General features: G+C 47.7%; 1 pseudogene; it reads right to left on the bottom strand.

Annotated features, from left to right (window-relative positions):
• Positions 1-1,078: 1,078 nt before the first annotated feature.
• LOC112632500 lies at positions 1,079-1,426 on the bottom strand (annotated as a pseudogene).
• Positions 1,427-20,407: the final 18,981 nt, after the last annotated feature.

The following is a 20,407-nucleotide window of genomic DNA, read 5'->3' as shown; positions in this document are numbered from 1 at the left end:
GTCTTGAATTCTTGGCCTCAGGCAATCCTCTTGCCACAGCCTCACAAAGTGCTGTGATTACAGTCATGGGCTGCCGCGCCCGGCTGATGTCATTTTTGTTGTTGTTAGAACAACTCGGGAAAATAAAATTCCTGTATATTGTTGGACAACATTGTTTCACACATACCTCAAATAGGCAATAAATAAATAAATAAATAAATAAATAAACTGCAACTCTGTCGATGAAAAAGGAAAAAAAAGAAATCTTTTATCTTTGACCCTTTTAACCATCTCATACAAACCAACTACTTATAGTACAGCTAAGAACATACACAAAAACGTTACTGGAATGCTCGGAATAAGACTGTTTTTCTGTTGTCGTTTTTGCTTTTCTTTTTTTTTTTTTTTTTTTTTTTGAGACGGAGTCTCGCTCTGTCGCCCAGGCTGGAGTGCAGTGGCCGGATCTCAGCTCACTACAAGCTCCGCCTCCCAGGTTTACGCCATTCTCCTGCCTCAGCCTCCCGAGTAGCTGGGACTACAGGCGCCCGCCACCTCGCCCGGCTAAGTTTTTGTATTTTTTAGTACAGACGGGGTTTCACCGTGTCAGCCAGGATGGTTTCGATCTCCTGACCTCGTGATCCGCCCGTCTCGGCCTCCCAAAGTGCTGGGATTACAGGTTTGAGCCACCGCGCCCGGCGTTTTTGCTTTTCTTACAAGGTTTTGTTTTTGTCCTTTGATGGTCACACCACAAGTGAAGTTAGAAGCAGGACAGAGAACGCTCTGAAGGCTGGTTTGGTCATCTGAGATCACTGAAAATGGTTGACCCTAACAATATGTACAAAAATATAAAATGTAAATTTAAAAATACAGACAAATTTCTTTCTTAAAGTATTTTTAAGGAAAAAAGCAGGTTCTTGGGAAGTTTTGGTTCTTTTTTCCTCCCCTGTTGCAAATTCTCATGGTTTGGGTTGGGTGGTGGAGAGCACATGTCATCTGCGGGTGGCACTGCCCACAGTGGACGGGTGGGCAGGCCTCAATACACAAAGGTGACCATATGTAGATTCTGAGACGGGAAGTGGAGGGTGAATAGCTTACCCTCCTAACGTTTCCTTTCTTGCTGTCTAGTCATCGTCATCTGCTTTTTGGTATCGGCATCGTCATCCTCATCATCTTCACCTGCCCGCTTGCCCTAGCAGACTCAGCTTCCTCGTCTTCATCTCCATCCCCTTCCTCACCATCAATTTCTTCTTCCTCCTCCTTTTCCTCCCCACCTTCTTCCTTTTCTTCATCTACTTCATTGTCAGCCTCCCGGCTCCCTATTTTCCTCATTAGCATTCCCATTAGCAGGGGCGTCTCTTCCATTTTCCTCCTCTTCCCCAACTTCCTTCTTCTCCTTTAAGTTCTTGGTGGTGATTTCGGAGCTGGTGTCTATGGCTGTGTCTGACATGGTGGGGCACCCCGGTGATCCGATGCGGGGGATTAAAAAGAAAGTGAGAGTTCAGGGACTCTGGCGATAAAGTGGCCGGAGTCCGCGGCTGCAAAGGTGGCTGCGGCGAGCAAGGAGCCAGACAAGGAACAATGTAAAAATGGCTTTTCAGAGCAGCCAGTGGGTGACGTCATTTTTTTATACGGGAGTCAGGGACATGTGACCAGAAAGGAGTGAAAGAGGAAGCCCTGTCGTTATGTGGGAAGCATTCCAGACAGAGGGAAGAGCAAAGGCAAAGGCCAGGCAGAAGTGGGAGTGTGCTTGACTTACCTGGAGAGTGTGAGGACTGGTGTAGCTTACGTGGAGTGGGAAGGGACGGGGAATGTGTGGATGAGATCAGAGCTGTTGCAGGGAACAGATTGCTGCTGTAGGCCATTTTGAAGACTTCAGCTTTTCCTCTGAACGGTCGAGTATTTTCAGCAGAGGAGTAACACGATCTCACTTATTTTTAACGGGCTTACTCTGGCTGCTGTGAAAACAGATTTGGGGGTAAGAGGCAAGTCTAGAAGTGGGGGATCAACTAGGAGGCCATTGCAAAGATAAAGGCAGAACACGATGAATGCTTGGACCAGGATGATAGTGGAGGAGGTGAGAAATGACCGGATGCTGGATGTGTCTGTTAAAATAGAGCTAACTGGATTTGCTCATGGATTGGGTGTGGGTTAATGGATAGACCGTACATCTTATTTGTCTGGGGAAGTTCAGGTTTATATAATGAATTATACAGTCACTCTAGTACTGAGAAAAAGAGAGGAGCCAAGAATGACTCCAGACCCTCATGGTGGCTCACACCAGGAATCCCAGCACTTTGGGAGGCCAAGGCAGGAGGATTACTGGAGGCCAGGAATTTGAGACCAGCCTGGGCAATATAGCAAGACCCCATCTCTACAAAATAGTTTTAAAATTAGCCAGGCACCTGGCACTAACCTGTAGTCCCAGCTACTTGGGAGGCTGAGGCTGTAGGATCGCTTGAGCCCTGGAGTTCGAGTCTAACCTGGGCAACATATGAGACCCTGTCTCCTGGAAAAAAATATAAAAGAAAAGAAATAGGCCGGGTGCGGTGGCTCAAGCCTGTAATCCCAGCACAGGTGGATCATGAGGTCAGGAGATCGAAACCATCCTGGCTAACACGGTGAAACCCTGTCTCTACTAAAAAATACAAAAAAAAAAAAACTAGCCGGGTGAGGTGGCGGGCACCTGTAGTCCCAGCTACTCGGGAGGCTGAGGCAGGAGAATGGCGTGGAGCTGGGAGGCAGAGCTTGCAGTGAGCTGAGATCCGGCCACTGCACTCCAGCCTGAGAGACAGAGCGAGACTCTGTCTCAAAAAAAAAAAAGAAAATAAATAAAAGTGTTGTAAGAATCGTTACAAATATCGCCTGTTGCCAGGTGGTTTGCTGGCACAGCTTGGAGAGCTGCTGAGGCCCACGGGCTGGCTTGTCCCTGCCGTGCAGCCCTAGATGGCTCTGCTTGGAAACATCGCCCCAAATGTGGTAGGCCACATTTGCATTTTGAGTTTTCTGTCCTCCCCTCACTGACAGCTGGCATTTGCCTTCTCGTCCCAGGCCTCTCCTCCTTTAATCCAGGGCTCACCAGGCTATGACTGCTTGATAACTGACTTATTGAGTATACCAGGATCATAGGTGAATGAGGGTCTGTCCTGTGACTGTCAGTCATGGTGTGGGCTACTTTGAAGGCTTTTTTTTCCTTCTTCATTTTCCCTGGATAATTGCTTACTTGAAAGCAACTTTTAGATAAGTTGAGTGGAACTATAAAAATTATTTTGTTGGCCAGGCACAGTGGCTCACGCCTGTAATCTCAGCACTTTGGGAGGCCGAGGCGGGCGGATCACGAGGTCAGGAGATCGAGACCATCCTGGCTAACACGGTGAAACCCTGTCCCTACTAAAAATACAAAAATTAGCTGGGCATGGTAGCGGGCTCCTGTAGTCCCAGCTACTCGGGAGGCTGAGGCAGGAGAATGGCGTGAATCTAGCAGGCGGAGGTTGCAGTGAGCCGAGATCACGCTACTGCACTCCAGCCTGGACGACAGAGCGAGACTCTGTCCCTTAAAATATATATATATATATATAAAAATTATTTTGTTGTTGCATTAATTCAGTCATGCAGTTTTTGCTAGAGGCCCCATATAGTGTTAGCACCAGCTGGGGTTACAGAGATGGGCTGGTTAGTTCATTGGTACAACAAATACTATTTAATGGTTGTGAGCCTATGGATGAAACAGACAGACTCCCTGTCTGTTTCAAGTTTACATTCTAGAGTGAGAGGGTAAACAAGACAATAGGGACATCAGCAAAATATCAGGCATGCAGTGGTGCCGAGTGCCACAGAGAGACCATTAGGCAGAGAGGCAGCTGGAGGGTGCTGCAGTTGAAACAGGGCCATTCTGGGCAGCATGCAAACCTGGCGGTGGGCACGGGGCAGGGATCTGTCCCCAGCTTCAGAACCCACCAGTTGTGAATCATGACAGGTCCAGTGCTTCTCATCCCACTAGAAATAACTCCTGAATCCCTCTCCGTGGCCTGCGGCCGGGACAGTCTGGCCCCTGGCTGCCTCCTGGCCTCGTCGCTTATCTCTCCTCTCTGCTGTTCAGCTCCCGCCACAGTGGCCTGTTTCTTTCCCCGCTGCTCCCACAGCACAGCCCTGACTCAGGGGCCTTTGCATGTCCCCTCAGCGCTGCAGGGCCCACTCCTTCCTCTGTCCTGGTCTCTGCTCCACCGGTACACGGTCAGGGAGGCCTGGGTGGTTAGCCCTCAAGGAGCCAGGCCTCCCAGCACCCCTCCCTTGTGTAGCCTCCTCCCACACGGGATCTCAGCCGGTACTTGCTTCAACTAACAGGACGCGGCAGGCGTGATGCCCTGACAATTCCAGGCCTAAGCCTTGGCATAGCCTGGCAGCTTCTGCTTCTGAATTTCAGGAGCCCTGAGCTGTCATGTAAAGAAGTCTGGCTGCCTTGCTGGAACGGTCACATGGAGAGACCATGTGAGAGGCCACATAGGCCTCATGGAGAGAGAAAGGTGTTGAGACCACCTGGAGAGGGAGCCCAGTTGACCAAACACTCCCACTGAGCCCAACACCCCAGCCATCCCTGCCAGGACACCAAACATGTGAGTGAGCCATCCTGGCCGTTCCAGCCTGGCCAAGCACCAGTGGACTGTTGCTGCAGAGAAAATCTGCATAGAATAAAAGAACCCCCGAGCTGAGCCCAGTTAGTCCACAGAATCATGAGAGATAAGCAAATGATTGTCGTTTTGAATCACTTAGTCTTGAGGTGGCTTAGCATGCAGCAAGAGATGACCGGAACACCTTCCCTGGCCACCCAAACTCAAATTGCATTTTCTTTCCTCTGCTTTTCTTCTTCTTCTTCCTCTGCTTTTCTCCTCCTCCTCCTCCTCCTCCTCCTTCCTCCTCTTCTTTTTTTTTGAGACAGGATCTGGCTCTGTTGCCTAGGCTGGAGTGCAATGGTACAATATTGGCTCACTGCAACCTCCACCTCCTAGGTTCAAACCGTTCTCCTGCCTCACTCTCCCAGATAGTTGGGACTACAGGCGTCCACCACCACACCCGGCTAATTTTTATAGTTTTAGCAGAGACAGGGTTTTGCCGTGTTGGCCAGGCTGGTCTCAAACTCCTGACCTCAGGTGATCCACCTGCCTTGGCCTCCCAAAGTGCTAGGATTACAGGTGTGAGCACCACACCTGGCCCCTGTGCTTTTCTTCACACTTAAAATCTCCTGACATTTGTACATGTATTTGTTTACTGTCCAGTTCTCCCACTGGTCTGTAATCTCATTGAGGTGGGGAATTTTGTTGAATTTGCTCACTGCTTTCTTCCTGGAGCTCAAGACAGTGCCTAGATCAACACAGGCACTCAATAAATATTTGTAGAATGAATGTATAAATATCCATGGCAGGCGTGGTGGCTCACACCTATAATCTCAGCACTTTTGGAAGCCAAAGCGGGTGGATCATTTGAGCCCAGGAGTATGAGAACAACCTGGGCAACATAGGGAGACCTTCTCTCTAAAATTAAAGAAAAAAAAAAAAATAGGCCAGGCATGGTGGCTCACGCCTGTAATCCCAGCACTTTGGGAGACAGAGGCGGGCAGATCACAAGGTCAGGAGTTCGAGACCATCCTGCCTAACATGGTGAAACCCTGTCTCTACTAAAAATACAAAAAAATTAGCCGGGCGTAGGGGCTGGCACCTGTAGTCCCAACTACTTGGGAGGCTGAGGCAGGAGAATGGTGTGAACCCGGGAGGCGGAGCTTGCAGTGAGCCGAGATCGCACCACTGCACTCCAGCCTTCCAGCCTGGGCAACAGAGCGAGACTCCATATCAAAAAAAAAAAAAAAAAAAGTTCGAGACCACCCTGGCCAACAAAGTGAAACCCCACCTCTACTGAAAATACAAAAGATTAGCTGGGCATGGTGGTGCACGCCTGTAATCCCAGCTGGTTTGGGGAGGCTGAGACAGGAGAATCGCTTGAACTGGGGAGGCAGAGGTTGCAGTGAGCTGAAATCAACCCATTGCACTCCAGCCTGGGTGACAGAGCGAGACTTCATCTCAAAAAAGAGAAAAAAAATTTTAAATAATAAATAAATATCCAGTCTTCTAAGATCCAAACAGTCCTGCTTTTAGAATGACCCCTTTTCTCTGAGAAAGCAAAACGGAACAAAACACCCAATCGCCAGCTCATAAGGGCACACGCTGTTCTGCGAGGTACATCCTGCAACTGGCCTCAGGCATGAAAATCCACACATTTTTCTTGAACTGCACCATGGAAGATTGATTGGAAAACGAACTGATGAACATTTAAAAATAAACAACTTTAAACAAACTGAGTTCTATGTTTGGACAATCCCCTCTGTTCTGGGAGGAAGGGGTGAAGAGTGCCCAGGGTGGAGGGCCCTGCTCCAGCTGCCCCCGAGTCCCAGGGCCCCCTCCCTGCAGCCTTTGCCACCTACCAATTCCCCCTCGAGAGGCCTCCTGAGCTCTGGGAGTCCGGCCTTCTACGCAAAGGGGCAGATTTGTGTCGCCACCACCGTCCACACAGTTGCTATTTTGGTTCTCTCCCTTGTTCTGTCAGCCTGACATTTCCCCAGCCGATTCCAAGCCCAGTGTACCATTTTAGCTGACGTGGGTGAGCGTTTCGTGGGGACAGCAGATGGATGGAATGACAAATAGCAGGATGGTGGGGACAGCTGAGAAGTGCTTTTTCCTGTGTCGGATCTGTTGGCTGTGCACGTGCCCCGACGTAGTCTAGACACACTGTGGGGGCAGCGCGTGTGCCAGGGCCCAGCCGGCGCGCGGGCTCCCATTTCTTTCTTTGCTGCTAATCATGCCCATCCACACAGCCAATCAGCCAACTAGCCAGTTGTCTCGGTTTGAGCTCCACCAGAAGCAGACCCCAAGATAGTAGTTTCTTTGACCCAGGAAGCGTGAGACCACAAGATAGTAGTTTCTTTGACCCAGGAAGCGTGAGACGGTAGAGGGGAAGTGAGACTGGAAGAGAGGGAGGAGTGGTTAAGAGCAGTCACTGCTGTGGACAGCCAGGGCTCAGTGCTGCTGGGTCCGGCCAGGTGACTGTGCAGAAACTGCCCCAGGGTTGTCCCGTGCTGGGCTAGTCATCCACTAACTGCTTAAGTGTTGCCCCAGGGTGTTAACTCCATGGAACTTTGACCTGACCTGCACCCAGACAAAACCCGCAGGCAGAAATTCTCAGGTTCTTAGTAAGAAGCCATCATCTGGAATAGCAAGTGCTGAAGGTATGGTCATTTGTAACACTGACCTGTGCGTCTGCCACATACCAGGCACTGAGTTAGACCAGCGGCAGAGGAAACATAAAATGGGAGGTTTAGGCCAGGCACCATGGCTCATGCATGTAATCCCAACACTTTGGAAGGCTGAGTTGAGTGGATCATTTGAGGTCAAAAGTTCGAGACCAGCCTGGGCAATATTGCAAGACCCCTGTCTCTACAAAAAATGTTAAAATCAGCCAGGCATAGTAGCACATGCCTACAGTCCCAGCTACATGGGAGGCTGAGGTGGGAGGATCACTAGCATTCAGGAGTTCGAGGCTGCAGTGAGCCATGTTGGCGCCATTGCACTCCAGCCTGGGCAACAGAGCAAGACACTGTCTCAAAAAAATAAAATAATAATAATAATGATTGCTGGGCGCGGTGGCTCAAGCCTGTAATCCCAGCACTTTGGGAGGCCGAGACGGGCGGATCACGAGGTCAGGAGATCGAGACCATCCTGGTGAACACGGTGAAACCCCGTCTCTACTAAAAAAGTACAAAAAATTAGCTGGGCAAGGTGGCAGGCGCCTGTAATCCCAGCTACTCGGGAGGCTGAGGCAGGAGAATGGCATAAACCCGGGAGGCGGAGCTTGCAGTGAGCTGAGATCCAGCCACTGCACTCCAGCCTGGGCGACAGAGCGAGACTCTGTCTCAAAAAATAATACTAATACTAATAATAATAATAATTATTATTATTATTATTATTATAAAAATGTTGGAGGCTTGCCCATTGTCTAGTAGGGAGATGGATATGAAAGCAGATATGGTGAATACCTTGGCAGAGGTCCGTGTCAAATGCAACAGGTGGCAGAACCACCACGGAGCATTCCTGGGAAGCTTCGCAGCGCAGGGAACATGAGCTGGGTCTTGCGAGCCAGACTTGAGTTCAGGGTTACGTAAGTGTGGTTCACAGTTCACAGTCTCTCCACACATATGGTGGCTGCCTTCCATGATGGGACAGCTGGGACTCCCTGTCAGTTAGAAGTTCTTGGAATTCCTAACCAGGGATCTGTTTCTTGAGCATTCAGCAAAGGAACCTACCAAAGGAAGGGGCAGAGGTCTCTCCATCAATTGCATATCCTGGGGTGACACCTGAGCTGCCATGCAGGGAGTGAGGCCTGCCTGGTCATCCTGGTGACAAGCTGGAGGTCTTGGAGCTGGAAGGCAGTTGGAGAGGCCACCAGTCCTCTCATCTCTTGGCTGGCTCCTTGATTTTAGGGGCCCCCATGGATGGGGGACGGATGCCATAACATTGTCATTTGTTCCCCTGGTTAATGAGCTGGTGCCTATTAACCAGCTCATTAGCTGGTTCCTCACAGCTCACCTCTTCGTGCCTAGCCTCGGAATACCCTTACGACTTGCTCTATTTATTCAGCGTTTTACAGACTATAAGGCCTTATGACATGTGGCTCACAATTGGTTCTTACAGGGACCCTGCGAGGCAGGCAAGCGGTCATTAACTTCATTTTTCTTGAGAATCCCCAGGCCTCCAAATGTCAACAGGTGAGTTCACGGTTACACAGCTAGGAGGTGGAAAGTCCCTGAGCCACACCAGGTCTTTGTCCCATGTCCTATACGTGTCTCGAGCTTCATGAAGGGGAAAGTTGTTAAACAGGCAATTTTCTCCCTCTTGTTTCTGGTCTAGCCTCAGTGTTTCCTAAATGACTTGAGAACATTTTATGTACCGCGCTGTGCTGCTCTAAATAACACCAGCGTACACCGTAAAAAGTTTACCCATTTTCCATATTTCTGATTATAGTTGGAAGAAAATCTCTGTAGATCATAAAGCTTTTGCCACCGGCTTTTTGCTTGAGTATCTTCTTTTTATAAAAGAGAGAGCAGCCCTCAGATTCTGCTTTTGGAAAGTAGAAGTGAGTTAGAATTAACAGCCCCGGTTTGTTGTTGTTTTTGAAACAGAGTCTCGCTCTGTTGCCCAGGCTGGAATGCAGTGGCGTGATCTTGGCTCACTGCAGCCTCCACCTCCTGGGTTCAAGCAATTCTTGTGCCTCAGCCTCCCAAGTAGCTGGGATTACAGGCATGTACCACCATGTCCAACTAATTTTTGTATTTTTAGTGGAGACCATGTTGGCCAGGCTGGTCTCAAACTCCTGACGTCAAGTGATCCACCCACCTCAGCCTCCCAAATTGCTGGGATTACAGTTGAGCCACTGCACCTAGCTTTGTTTTTTTGTTTTTGAGACGGAATCTTGCTCCATTGCCCAAGGTGGAGTGTGGTGGCGTGATCTCGGCTCACTGCAACCTCCGCCTCCTGGATTCAAATGATTCTCCTGCCTCAGCCTCCAGAGTAGCTGGGACTACAGGCGTGTGCCACCACACCTGGCTGATTTTTGTATTTCTAGTAGAGACAGGGTTTCACCATGTTGGCCAGGCTGGTCTCGAAATCTTCACCTCAGGTGATCCACCTGCCTCAGCCTTCCAAAGTGCTGGGATTACAGGTGTGAGCCACCGTGCCCAGCCATTTTTTTTGTTTTGTTTTGTTTTTGTTTTGTTTTGTTGGAGAGACAGTGTTTCCCCATGTTGCCCAGGTTGGTCTCAGCCTCCTGAGCTCAAGTGATTCACTTGCCTTGGGCTCCCAACGTGCTGGGATTATAGGTGTGAGCCATCATGCTTGGCCACTGCTTTGTGTTTATTGTATTTATTTTACAATAAATAAATGTATTTATTGCCTTCTATTTAGGGCAGGTGATAGTCACTTCCCATTGTAGTAGTTAACATGCTTCCTTTTGAAATTAATTTCTTTCTTTCTTTTTTTTTTGAGACAAAGTTTCACTTTTGTTACCCAGGCTGGAGTGCAATGCTGCTATCTCAGCCCATCGCAACCTCCACCTCCCGGGTTCAAGCAATTCTCCTGCCTCAGCCTCCCGAGTAGCTGAGATTACAGGTATGTGCCACCACTCCCGGCTAATTTTTTATTTTTAGTAGAGACAAGGTTTCTCCACGTTGGTCAGGCTGGTCTCAAGCTCCCGACCTCAGGTGATCTGCCCGCCTCGGCCTCCCAAAGTGCTGGGATTACAGGTGTGAGCCACTGCGCCCAGCCTGAAATTAATTTATTTAAATAAAAAGAGTGGAGCTGGGCACGGTGGCTCACGCCTGTAATCCCAGCACTTTGGGAGGCCGAGGCAGGTGGATCATGAGGTCAGGAGATCGAGACCATTCTGGCTAACATGGTGAAATCCCGTCTCTATTAGAAATACAAAAAAATGGCCGGGCGCGGTGGCTCAACCCTGTAATCCCAGCACTTTGGGAGGCCGAGGCGGGTGGATCACGAGGTCAGGAGATCGAGACCATCCTGGCTAACATGGTGAAACCCCGTCTCTACTAAAAAATACAAAAAACTAGCCGGGCGTGGTGGCGGGCGCCTGTAGTCCCAGCTACTCGGAGGCTGAGGCAGGAGAATGGCGTAAACCCGGGAGGCGGAGCTTGCAGTGAGCCGAGATCGCGCCACTGCACTCCAGCCTGGGTGACACAGCGAGACTCCGTCTCAAAAAAATAAAAAAAAAAAATATAGAAATACAAAAAAATTAGCAGGGCTTGGTGGTGGGCACCTGTAGTCCCAGCTACTCAGAAGGCTGAGGCAGCAGAGTTGCTTGAAACTGGGAGGTGGAGGTTGCAGTGAGGCGAGATCGTGCCACTGCACTCCAGCCTGGCAACAGAGCGAGACCCTGTCTCAAAAAAAAAAAAAAAAAAAAAAAAATAGGTGAACCTGTTTAATAGTCTTAAGTGATCCTCAGATATGGAAAAAGCAAAGTTTTTTTTGTGGCACAGCAGTGACTGGAGTTTAGGAAATGAGAGTTTGCCCAATAGGGACTGAACTTTTTCATTATGATGATAACAATAAAACAGCTACTACTATGTTATGTGCCAGCTACTTCTAGTCCTTACGAAAACCCTATGAAGTAGTTACTATTTCACCCATTTACAGATGAGGACACTGAGGCTCGAAAGCTTTAGGTAACTTGCCTGGCTCATGCCGTTAGCATGGTGGGTTGTAAAAATGGTCCCATTGTTCCCTTTCCTGTTCCACAGCCCTTTGCCATGTGAGTTTTTGGCTCCTTTCTGCAAGAGGTGGAATTTATTTCTCCATCCTTTGACTCTTGCCTTGGCCATGTGAGTTGCTTTGGCAAAGGAGACATTAGTAAGCATGGCCCAAGCTGAGGCTTGTGAAGCGCTGTGCGCTGGGGCTTGTTCTGGTGCTGTTCGGAACCCTTCTGCTACTACTGTGTGGACGCGAGCCCAGGTTAGCCCTCTGGAGGATGAGAGTCACCAGGCCCAGGCATCTCCATGGCCCCAGCTGACACCAGGCCAACCCTCAGACATCTAAGTGATGACATCCTAAATCATCTAGCCCCAGCTGCGCCCACACAGACCAGAAATGCCCAGCTTGACCTCAGAATTGTGAGAAATAAGTTGTAAACCACTGAATTTAGGGGTGATTTTTATTTACTTGTTTTTGAGACAAGGTCTCACTCTGTCACCTAGACTGGAATGCGGTGGCACAAACATGACTCACTGCAACCTCTATCTCCCAGGCTCAAGCGATCCTCCCACCTCAGCCTCCCAAGTAGCTGGGACCACAGGCATGTGCCACCACACCCAGCTAGTTTGTTTTGTTTTGTTTTTTTCTGTTTTTTCTAGAAGCGAGTCTCGCCATGTTGCCCAGGCTGGGTGATTTATTGCACAGCAAAGCTAGCTGACAGTTAGTGAGGAGAAGAGCTGGGGTTGGATCTGGATTGTTCTCCCTCCAGCCTTTCCCATGTCAGCAAATTACATGCATGCCTCAAATCTACAACTTACCTTCCATTTATACGTCTTCCTCACTCTTCTCATTCAAACCCTCAGGCAAGGCTCCCAAAATACATCTCGAATCTTCCTTCCGAGCACCTCCTCTGCCATTTCTCTAGGCCAGCCTACTCTTCTCTCAACTAGACTGAGAGTCAGCAGACTTACTCTATAGAAGTGCAGATGGTAAATACTTGAGGCTTTGAAGGCCATACAGCTTCTGTTACCTACTTAACCCTGCCGCTACAGAAGGAAAGCAGCCAGAGACAAAAGCAAATGGGTGATGCTGTGTTCCAGGAAACCTTGACTTACAGACACTGGAATTCGAATCTTTATAATTTTATAAAAATTATATATGCCATAAAAGATTCTACTCTTAATTTTTTTCAACCATTTAAAAATGTAAAAACAACTCTTTGCTAACAGACTGTATAAAGACTGTATCAAGCAGCAGGCCGGATTTGGTGGATGAGCCAGTGTGCTGACTCCTATTATAATAGCTCTGTCTATAATAGTCCAGCCAGGCTCTGCTTCAGCGCTTGCCTCCTGCATTCTGCTCTCCAAACAATGATGATCTCCTTCTCCTTCTCCTTAAACTTCTCCTCCTCCTCTTCTTCCTCCTCCTCCTCCTTCTTCCTTATTTCTAATAATTTTAATTAAATTAGGTCAGGTACAGTGGCTCCTGCCTGTAATCCCAGCACTTTGGGAGACCAAGGCAGGTGGATCATCTGAGGTTAGGAATTCAAGACCAGCCTGGTAAAACCCCATCTCTACTAAAAATACAAAAATTAGCCAGGCATGGTGGCGTTGGCGTGCACCTGTAATCCCAGCTACTGGGGAGGCTGAGGCAGGAGAATCACTTGAACCTGGGAGGCAGATGTTGCAGTGAGCTGAGGTGGCGCCATTGGATTCCAGCCTGCGAGACAAGAGCAAAACTCCATCTCAAAATAAATAAAATGAAATAGATAAGATAAAATAAAATAAAAATAGAGGCGGAGGTCTCACTATGTTGCCCAGGGTGGTCTCAAACTCCTGGGGCTCAAGTGATCTCCTGCCTTGGCCTCCCAAAGTGCTGGGATTACCGGTGAGAGCCACTGCACTCAGCCCTGATCTTCTTAAAAGGCAATGGAATGGCTTTATTCCCCTGCTTATCCCTGCCTTTCCATCTTAGGGTAAAAGCTAAACTCCTTACCGTGGCATATTGAGTTTGACATCACCTGGTTCCCCGCCCACTTCTGCAGCCTGCAATTCCTTTCCTTTCCCCCACTGCCTTCTGGCCACCCCTGCGTTCTTATAGCTCCTGTAACATGCTGTTCTTTCCTACCTTGGGGACTTCGAACATGCTGATCCTTCTGCTGGAATATTCTTCCTGTGGCTCTCTGCAGTGCTGGCCACGTTTCCTTTCCTCCTTCAAGTATCATGTTATGTGTCGTCCCTCAGAAGAGCCCTGTCTGACCACACAATCCAAAGTTGCAATTCCCCTCCTGGCTCAGTGATCCTCTGTTTCTTCATGGCACCTGTCAATCTGTAATTTTCTTTTTTTTTTTTTTTTTTTTTTTGAGACAGAGTCTCGCTTAGTCGCCCAGGCTGGAATGCAGTGGCGCGATCTCTGCTCACTGCAAGCTCCGCCTCCCGGGTTCACGCCATTCTCCTGCCTCAGCCTCCCGAGTAGCTGGGACTACAGGCGCCTGCCGCCTCGCCCGGCTAATTTTTTGCATTTTTAGTAGAGACGGGGTTTCACCGTGTTAGCCAGGATGGTCTCGATCTCCTGACCTCGTGATCCGCCCGCCTCGGCCTCCCAAAGTGCTGGGATTACAGGCGTGAGCCACCGCGCCCGGCCCAATCTGTAATTTTCATACTGACTTTCTCACTTATTGTTTGCCCCTTCTCTAGACTGTCAACTCCATGTGTTTTGCAAAAGACTAGCACAAGACAGACATGAATATTCAATAATAGACATTTGTCGGGTAAAGGAATGAATTACCACCTATAATGGTCAATCTTACGTGTCAGTGTAACTGGATTAATGATACCCAGAAAGCTGGTGAAGCATTATTTTGAGGTGTCTGTGAGGTGTTTAAGGAAGAAACGGGCATTTGAATCAGTGGACTGAGTAAGGAAGACTTACTCAATGTCAGGGGGCACCATTCATCGGCTGAGGGCCAGGATAACAAAAAGGCGGAGGAAAGGAAGATTTGCTCTGTTTTCTGGAGCGGGAACAACCTTCTTCTCCTGCCCTTGGACATCAGAACTCCAGCTTCTCCAGCCTTTGGACTCTGGGACACCAGTGGCCTCCTGGATTCTCAGGCTTTCAGCCCGAGACTGAGTGCTATCAGTTTCTCTGGTTCTGAGGCTTTTGAACTTGGACTGAGCCATGCTACCAGCTTCCCTGGTTCTCCAGCCTGCAGACAGCAGACCGTAGGACTTCTCAGCCTCCATAATTGTGGGAGCCCATTTCCCTAATAAATCCCCTGTCCATACCTATAGCTACAAGCCCTGTTGGTTTTGGCTCTCTGACTTATGCACCATCTAACTACAATCCCATGACTTTCTTCAGCATCACATCCTTATCTGTACTGTCTCATTAATCTTATTTTGCAAGTCTTGTTTCACTACATGACTCCCCTAGTTCTAAACAAAGCTTTCATTTCCTTTTTTTTTTTTCCTTTATACACTCAAAACTTTCAAATCACTGAGCTCACAAGTGAACCCATAGCCTCTTATCAAAGGGGTGACCAGCACTAACCACATTTCTCTGGTGAGCCATTCTGATACCCAGCTTTTTCTGCTGCTCTAGGAAATGGCAGTTTCCTCTGTTGTTTGTCTCTTTACTCATCTCTTAAAACACTATTATGGGCCAGGCATGGTGGCTGATGCCTGTAATCCCAGCACTTTGGGAGGCCGAGGTGGATGGATCACCTGAGGTCAGGAGTTCGAGACCAGCCAGCCAACATGATGAAACCCTGACTCTACTAAAAATACAAAAAATTAGCCGGGTGCAGTGGTGATGGCCTGTAATACCAGCTACTTGGGAGGCTGAGGCAAGAGAATCGCTCGAACCCAGGAAGCGGGGGTTGTAGTGAGCCAAGATTGTGCCACTGCACTCCAGCCTCAGCGACAGAATGAGACTCTGTCTCAAAATAAATAAATAAATAAAAAGATGTTTTGGGTTCAGTTTTGAGAGGTTTTGTTTTTCATTTTACTTAAGAAATAGATACAAAATAAGTAGTTTTTTTTTGTTTGTTTGTTTGTTTTTAAGATGGACTCTGGCTCTGCCATTCAGGCTGGAGTGCAGTGGCGCAATCTCTGCTCCCTGCAACCTCTGCCCCCTGCAACCTCCGCCTCCCGGGTTCCAGTGATTCTCCTGCCTCAGCCTTCCGAGTAGCTGCGACTACAGGTGTGTGCCACCACTCCTGGCTAATTTTTTGTATTTTTAGTAGAGATGGGGTTTCACCATGTTTGTTACATATACATCGGAAATGGTGAAGTAACAGAAAAAGGTAGAATATGAACAAGAATCAAAGTGGGTGGTAAAAACAAAGGCGTCGCAAGAGTTCAGTGAAGGGTAGAGTTGGGTTCAAGGAGGAAGGAGCTGATCTTTGCCCAGTGCCTATTCCACGTTCAGCATTTGTCACACATTTCCTATGTTAATCTTTCCAGCAACAGTGAGGTTAGTACTCTTCCCCAAATTACTAGTGAGGAAAAAGGCATGGAGGGCTGAAGTGACTGTTAGCATTGCACAGCAGGATTTGAACCCACACCTGCCCAATTCTGAGGCTCCTGCTTCCTGTCCTATACCATTTTGTTTCCTGTGGCGCAGGTAAGACTTGAGCAGATCATCAGTGGGATTGCGGTTCGGGTCCAAGCTCTTAGGCAAGATATGGCTGAACAAAGGGAGGAAGGGAAGTTATTTTATGCAAAGGTATCAGCACACACAACAGCTTAGTAATGGGTGAGACTGGTGCTGTGGGACAGTCTAGACTTGCCTGAATGAATGCTTCTAATCACAGTTGACCTTAGCTTGCTGTTGTTTAGAATTTGTTTTCTTTTCTTAACTTTTTTTTTTTTTTCTTTTTTTGAGACAGGTTCTCACTCTGTCCTCCAGGCTGGAGTGAAGTGGTGTGATCTTGGCTCACTGTAGCCTCCACCTCCCGGGCACAAGTGATCCTCCCACCTCAGTCTCCTGAGTAGCTGGGCCTGACTACAGATGTGCACCACCATGCCTGGCTAATTTTTGTATTTTTTGTAGAGACAGGATTTTGCCATGTTGCCCAGGCTGGTCTTGAACTCCTAGGCTCAAGCAATCTGCCGGCCTCAGCCTCCCAAAATGTTGAGATTACAGGCACAAGCCACCGCACATGACTTCTTTTTTTCAACTTTTAATATACCATTAATTTAGTGACACTATTACTTAAAGACACATTAGGTTACATTTCAGCAACATCGCTTTTTTACACTGTTACCTTTAATGGACATTTTTGTTCATTACAAAATTGTAACATGTTACCTAACCTGTTAGATAACATCTGTTATCTAACAGATCTTTAAAACCATATCCATGTCTCTGATGATTAATATCTAACATTTTCATACACTTTTCAATCCTTTTAGAAGTCCTCACAGCAGAACGGCTGAGGCTGATTGGGACGCGTTAACTGGGGCTCTGGTGAGTGGACCGAACAGAGTTCCCTGCAGCACCTGTGTGACCTGCACCAACGTGCGCATTGCTATCTCTCCTGCTGGAGAGTCAGTGCTGCCTGTGGGAAGCCCGCCCTGGTTGGAGCTGCAGTTTCCTGCCAGTTTGGTAAATAGCCTCATTTCTAATTTATCTCACTCCACTTTTCTGAACCAGTGACCCAGATGCATTTGGTAGCAAGGGGCCTCGCCGGGCTGCGTAGCCAGGCTTCCATATTATTGTAGTAGAAAAAGTGAGAGGTACAAGCTGCCTGAAAATAGAGATATAATGGAAGAACGCTCATGTAGTTGATTTTATTCAAAACAGACCTGTGCTGGTGACTTAAAATGCCCAAATTACCCTGAGATAGATGTAGGTCCGCCCATTTTTGGCTTCTGCCCCATAATTGCAGTGTACTCCTCTCACCGCTAGATGGCAGTCGCGTTTTAAAGCAGATTTTATTCACGCATTAATGCTGTTCCAAAAAAAAAAAAATGGTTTTCACCCCATCAGATGGGGGGCTGACAACTCTTGTGTTAGTGAATATGCAAGAAATCAGGAAATTTCAGACACCACTGGTGGGACTGTAAATCGATGTCACTGTTTTGGAGAGGAGTTTGGTGGTAATGTTCAAACTTTGACCCAGCAGAGACACGTCCAGGTCTGATCATTTGATAGCAGAATGGTTAACATTTTGTTCCCAACATATGTCAGGCACTTTTCTGAGTGCTTATCTCATTGAATCCTCGCAATTTCAAGAAGCAGGTACTATTATTTTCCCCCAAATTACAGATGAGGAAATCAAGCACAAAAAGATCAAGTCACAGGCCGGGTGCGGTGGCTCAAGCCTGTAATCCCGGCACTTTGGGAGGCAGAGGCGGGTGGATCACGATGTCAGGAGACCGAGACCATCCCGGCTAACACGGTGAAACCCCGTCTCTACTAAAAATACAAAAAAAAATTTAGCCGGGCGTGGTGGCAGATGCCTGTAGTCCCAGCTACTCAGGAGGCTGAGGCACAAGAATGGCGTGAACCCTGGAGGCCGAGCTCAAAAAAAAAAAAAAAAAAAGTCAAGTAACTAGTCCATGGTCACAGAGCTAGTGAGTGGCAGAGTCACAATCCACACTGCACTTTCTACTATATTGCATGTGTCTTGTGTGTACCAGAAAACGCATGCAAAGGTGTTCACTGCTGCATCGTCTGGAGTAGCAAACACTGTTAACCGAACAGTTCATTAGCATGACAATAAAACAGGAGGGAGAAGTGCAGAACAGTTAAAAGTAGTTATGGAAGATCTAGAATTGGTGAACCTGGAGAGATCTCAAAAACAAAGTTGAGACAAAGCAAGTAAATCTAAAAACACAGAAAGCAAAACCAGTACACACAGTAAAACTACAAAAAAAACCCCACATCAAATTTATGACAGCATTTATCTCAGGGGAGAGGGAAATGGGATTAAGAAAATAAGGCAACAGCTTTTATCTGTAATGCTTTTTTTTTTTTTTTTTTGGAAACTGAGTCTTGCTCTGTCACCCAGGCTGGAGTGGAGTGGCACAGTCTTGGCTCACTGCAACCTCTGCCTCCCGGGTTCAAGCGATTCTCGTGCCTCAGCCTCCTGAATGGCTGGAATTACAGGTGCCCGCCACCATGCCTGGCTAATTTTTATATCTTTAGTAGAGATGGGATTTCACCATCTTGGCCAGGCTGGTCTCGAACTCCTGACCTCAGGAGATCCACCCGCCTCAGCTCCCCAAAGTGCTGGGATTACAGACATGAGACACCGTGCCGGCCTGGTCTATTTTGTTGTTGTTGTTGTTTGTTTGTTTGTTTTAGAGACAAGGTTTCACCCAGAATGGAGTGCAATGGTGTGATCAAAGCTCTCTGCAGCCTTGGACACCTGGGCTCAAGTGATCCTCTTGTCTCAGGCTCCCAAGTAGCTAGGACTATCAGCATGCACCCCCATGCCCGACGACTTTTTTTTTTCCCCCCCAAGAAGGAGTCTCGCTCTGTCGCCCAGGCTGGAGTGCAGTGGAGTGATCTCGACTCACTGCAAGCTTAGCCTCCCGGGTTCATGCCATTCTTCTGCCTCAGCCTCCAGAGTAGCTGGGACTACAGGCGCCCACCACCATGCCCGGCTAATTTTTTGTATTTTTAGTAGAGACGGAGTTTCACCGTGTTAGCCAGGACAGTCTTGATCTCCTGACCTCGTCATCTGCCTGCCTCGGCCTCCCTAAGTGCTGGGATTACACTACTTTTTAATTTTTAGAGATGGGAGTCTTTCTATGTTGCCCAAGCTGGTCTCCAGCTCCTGGCCTCAAGCGATCCTCTAGCCTTGGCCTCCCAAAGCATTGGGTTCAAGGTGTGAACCACTGTGCCTGGCCTGTAACAATCTACTTATTTTATGTCTATTTCTTAAGTAAAATGGAAAAAAAACCCCAAATCTGAACCCAAAATATTATTTATTTATTTATTTGAGACAGGGTCTCATTCTGTTGCTGAGGCTGGAGTGCAGTGGTGCAATCGTGGCTCACTACAACCTTTGCCTCCCAGGCTCAAGCGATCCTGCCTCAGCCTCCCAAGTAGCTGGGACCACAGGTGCATGCCACCAAACCTGGCTAATTTTTTGTATTTTTGGTAGAGACGGGGTTTTGCCATGTTGCCCAGGCTGATCTCAAACTCCTGAGCTCAAATGATCCACCTGCCTCAGCCTCCCAAAGTGCTGGGATTAGTCATGAGCCACTGTGCCTGGCCATCTTTTTATGATTGGATCTTCACAAATGCATTACTCAACCTGACAATTGTTATTGTCAAGGCAACGTACAAGCCTTTTGCTCATTCAGGGGTCTCTCCCCAGAGATTCTCTCTAGTTCCCTTCAATAGTATAAATAACTGAAGTGGATCAGTAGGTTAGACTTCCAGCAGAAGCACATATCTGCTGAAATTTTAGGCCTCTGCTGCTGCAAGGGAGGGAGGCAGGAAGGAAGGAAAAGTCAGTTCTACCTTTTACTTAGCATTGAGTGATTTAACACATAGCTCCAAACAACTTATTGTTTCTTTAAACATGGAACTTTCAACTATTCTCTATTTTGTTTCTCAAACGTTTTTTTCTCCAGTGATTCCCTTCCTTCACTTTTTTGTTGAGGGATGGGCAGGAACACAGTGCAGGTTATAATCAAATATTTAATTGCTCAGGTGGAAAGCCTCAGTGATTAAAACAAATTACCCTTCTCCAATTCCTTTTAAAGCCAGTAGGCAAATTGGTTACCTAGAAACACACTGACTTACGATTAACCCCCTTCCTATATTTACCAAGGTCAACACATGTGAAACCGTAGGTTTCCTAGAATTATGATAGGTTTACAGAGGCTAATGTTCTCAGATTATCAGGCTCCGAGGAAGAAGCCAGGTGTAAGGGGGAAAAAGGCCATATATGTGTGTGTGTGTGTGTATATACACATACATACATATATATATATATATTTTTTTTTTTTTTTTGAAAAAACAAAATTGGCTTTTGTGTCAGCATGGAACTTCCGTCAGTTGCTGACTGCATTGGTAAGAATGGGTAGAACTCTGGAGGAAAAGGAAATGCAGTTAGCTTTGAAGCCAATAGTTTTTCTCAAAACGAAACACTGGAAGGCAACGTTTTA

Source organism: Theropithecus gelada, chromosome 10, assembly GCF_003255815.1.
Source record: "Theropithecus gelada isolate Dixy chromosome 10, Tgel_1.0, whole genome shotgun sequence".
Classification (NCBI taxonomy): domain Eukaryota; kingdom Metazoa; phylum Chordata; class Mammalia; order Primates; family Cercopithecidae; genus Theropithecus; species Theropithecus gelada.
This window is presented reverse-complemented; position numbering and strand designations above follow the sequence as displayed.